At 52.1% G+C, this 3,811-nt stretch overlaps 1 protein-coding gene across 1 annotated transcript in view; it reads left to right on the top strand.

Annotated features, from left to right (window-relative positions):
* SMCHD1 (structural maintenance of chromosomes flexible hinge domain containing 1) overlaps window positions 1-3,811 on the top strand; it is a 142,892-nt gene that overhangs the window by 2,839 nt on the left and 136,242 nt on the right. The window lies entirely within an intron of this gene.

Genomic DNA, 3,811 nt, shown 5'->3' with positions numbered 1-3,811 from the left:
GGCCTTTTTAAAATCTAAGTAAATAACATCTACCTCTATTCCTTCATCCAAGCATTTTGTGACCTGGTCGTAAAATGAAACCAGGTTAGTCAGGCAGGATCTGCCTGCTATGAACCCATGCTGATTGCCCCTTAGCATCATTTTACCCACTGGTCCCCTACAAATGTGATCCTTAATAATTTTCTCAAAGGTCTTGCCAAGGATAGAGGTGGGACTAACCAGCCTATAGTTAGCCAGTTCCTCCTTCCTCCCCTTCCTGAAAATAGGGACCACACTGGCCCTTTTCCAATCCTCTGGGACTTGTCCTGAGCACCACGAGTGCTCAAACAGTTGTGCCAGCGGCTCCACTATGACTCCAGCTAATTCCCTAAGTACCCTAGAATGAAGATCATCAGGACCTGTTGGCTTATATACATTCAACCCTTCCAGGTGCCCTTTACTAGGTCAACACAAACACCTGGTGGGTTGGTATCTATACTGGGCTTACCTAAGGTCCCAATGGGATGCATGTTTGTATTCGTGTCCAGAAACACAGATATGCGAATTGTACATTCGCCAGCATGCCTTACCCCTGCCCTTGTGGGTGGAAGGGCCCAGCCCAGCCAGCACACATCTTCCAGGTGGGGCTGCTGCTACCACTACTGCAGTCACCTGGGGACCTGCTCAGCTTTCCTGGCATCCCGCTCACCAGATCCGGGCACCAGGTAGCAAAGTGTTGTGGGGGACTGCAGCTGGGCAGGAATGTTGAGCCTGGGGCTGGTAGCACTGTGGACCTTGGCCCCAGGGGGGTGGTGGGAGCACAAAGCTCGGGTGGGCAGGTTGTGGGTGTGAGGGAGTATGGGGGGTATGGAGACCCCCTTCACACTGCCCCATGGCACACACACCTTGCCACCAGCAGCAGCAGGCACTCAAGGCACTCATGCCTTGTGCAGGCACTGCCGGCTGGCTCTGTGTGGCTCCAGCCAGTGCTGCATGCGGTGGTAAGGAGTGCAGCCAAGCTGGCCCTCCTCTATCTTGTGGGGCTCCCTGCAGCACACCTACAGCTCCTGGCACTTGAGTGCTACCAGGGGAAGCTCCATGCAATGGAGCCAGCTGCCTTTGCCACTCCCTCATGTGCAGGTCCCAGGTCTCTGCTGGAAGTGGAGGGGAACCCCACCCCTTGGTTTCCTAAAGAGTCTTGGGACCTACACGGCAGGGAGCCATGAAGGCAGCCGGCTCTATTGCACAGAGCTTCCCCTGGTGGCGCTAAGTGCCGAGAGCTACGTGTGTGCCATATGGAACCCCACGTGATAGACGTAGGCCAGCCTGGCTCCGCTTCATGCCACCATGTGCAGCATTGGCTGGACCTGTGCACTCCCAGGTGGCAGCACCTGCACAGGGCACGAGTGCCCTGAGCACATGCTGCTGCTGCTGCTGCTGCTAGCAAGGGTTGTGTACCATGGGGGAGGAGCCCCCTCCCTCCCTCTCACACCCCACAAATGCCACATATACACTCCCCCCAACATACCCTATTGCCCCCATACAACCACACCCCACCATACACACACCCCACCCCCAACCACACCCCACACACAATATACAAGAGTAAAACTTTTTATTTCTGAGTTATTATGCAATCATCTCTATATACAGTACACAAATCATAAATAAGGGAGAAGTCAGCAATCCCTATTAATAGTTTTGCACTAATAGATCTCAAAGCACTTTACTAAGAAATTAGCATCATTATCCCAGTTCAAGGTAACTTTGCCTCTGTACAGCAGCAATAAGACTAATACTGGGAATAATTTTGGTGCCCACACAAAAGAAAGTTGGAAGACTGGAGAGGATGCAGATTAGAAAAGACGCAAATATGAGTCCAAGACTGCAGAAAAGGTCTTATGGTGATGGGATTTAGAGCTCAATCAAAACTGGGTAGAGTTTAACTGACTACACTACCCAAATACTTTAATGAAAATAAATATTGGACATCAAACAGCTTTTTGATTTAGTTGATAAAGGTGTAACAAAAACTAATGGCTGTAAACTGAAGCTGACCTACATTTCTAACAGTGGGGCCAATTAACCACTCATACAAATTACCAAGGTGAATTTCTCACTACCTCAAATCTTCTAGTCATGACTAAAGGGATTTGGTAGGTATGCTTTAGTCAAACAGGCAAGTTTTAATGTTTAAAGTTAGAAATGCAAACTTTGTAAACTTTATGTGATTCAGGGATCATAGAAAAGCAGTATAGGAAGGGACCTCTTAAGCCCCTTGTTCAGGGCACAGACAGGCAAACCATCTGATCAAACCATCCCAGCCTGGTGTTTGTTTAACCTGCTCTTGAAAACGTCCAAGGATGGTGATTTCACAGCTTCTCTAGGCAGCCTGTTCCCATACTCAACCACCACCATAATCAGAAAGTTGTTCCTTATTTTCAACCTAAATTTCCTCTGCAGCAGTTTGAGACCCTTGCTCCTAGTCTTGTCCCCAACAGTCACAAAGGATATCCAGTCTCCACCCCCTCCCTCTATGATAGTTATTTAGAAATGTATCAGATCTCTCCTCAGTCTTCTCTTCTCCAGGCTAAATAACTCAAGTTCTTTCAGCCTTTTCTCATACATCCTGTTTCTCAGCCCCCTAGTCGACAGCTTTTTGATTTAGTGATGGTGTAAAGGTGTTGTTTTCTGCTGGCCTCTTTCCTCTCTATCTGCCTACATTGTTCTTGCAGTATGGCCTCACCAGTGCCAAGTAGAGTAGCCAGTCATTCCCCAGTCTGGACAACTTGGAATAATTAAACATTGTGTGAAATATTAAGTTAGACTGTACAATGCCTTAAGTAATCCTTAAATGACAGAGCTATGAAACTATTAATTCAAACCTACCACATTTGCTCCCATCTGACCCTACAAACATCCTACAACTGGCCTGATGTTGCACCTTCTGAAGTGAAATAGTATTATCAGGGACTTCTGACCTGCATCCAAACCTGAGCAGCAAGAGGTTTGCTTTCTACTTGAGTTCACAGAACTAACGATGGCAGACCTATTTGGGCACATGCATGTACAGGGAGTTAGCCCCTGTGTCCTGATAAGAGGATTACTGGGAGCACACCAACAGATTTCTGGGGGCAGGGATACGAGGCAGAGCACATCCTCCAGCGCCCACTGGTCTCCAAAAGTCAGAGGAGCCAGGGCAGGAAAACACCCAGCAGCCGCGGTGTCTCCCTGTCCAACCGCACCACCGCAGACCCACTCCGCCCAGCCTCTCTCAGGTTCCCGCTCAAAGGCCCCAACCCGCGGGAGGCCTGCGGCGGTCGCGGGTCCCCCCCCCCCCCCCCCGGCTCCGGGCATCGGCCCCGCCCACACGGTCGCCATAAGGGAAGGGAGCGAGCGCCCTTCCTCATCCCCGGGGGAAGCTCCTAGCACTGCGTCGACGAGCGCCGGAAGTGGCTGGCGCGGAGGAGGGACACGTGGCTCCGGCGCGGCAAGGCATCTCCATCCGCCCGCCTGTGGAGGCAGCAGCAGAGCGGGCGGGCACCTCCCCGCTCCCACCTCTTCCCGTTCTTTCTGACTCGGTACAGGCTGGCGCGGAAGTGACGTCTGCGCTGGTTTGAAGCCATTTCCGGGCGGATTCTCCCGCCTTCAGTTTCATTTCCGGGCCGACGCCAGGCTTCCTCCTCCCGGCGGCTCCTCCAAGCCCCTTCAACGCAGCTTTCCGCGACTTCCGGCCCCGCCCCTCTTGGCAGTTAACTCCTCCGTGTCCGCCCTGGCCGCGGGCTCCGCCCCCTCCTGACTGAGCCCAGCCGTGCGGCCGCCCCGTGTGTCT

The sequence above is a fragment of the Alligator sinensis genome, unplaced genomic scaffold (assembly GCF_000455745.1).
Source record: "Alligator sinensis unplaced genomic scaffold, ASM45574v1 scaffold318_1, whole genome shotgun sequence".
NCBI lineage: Eukaryota > Metazoa > Chordata > Crocodylia > Alligatoridae > Alligator > Alligator sinensis.
This window is presented reverse-complemented; position numbering and strand designations above follow the sequence as displayed.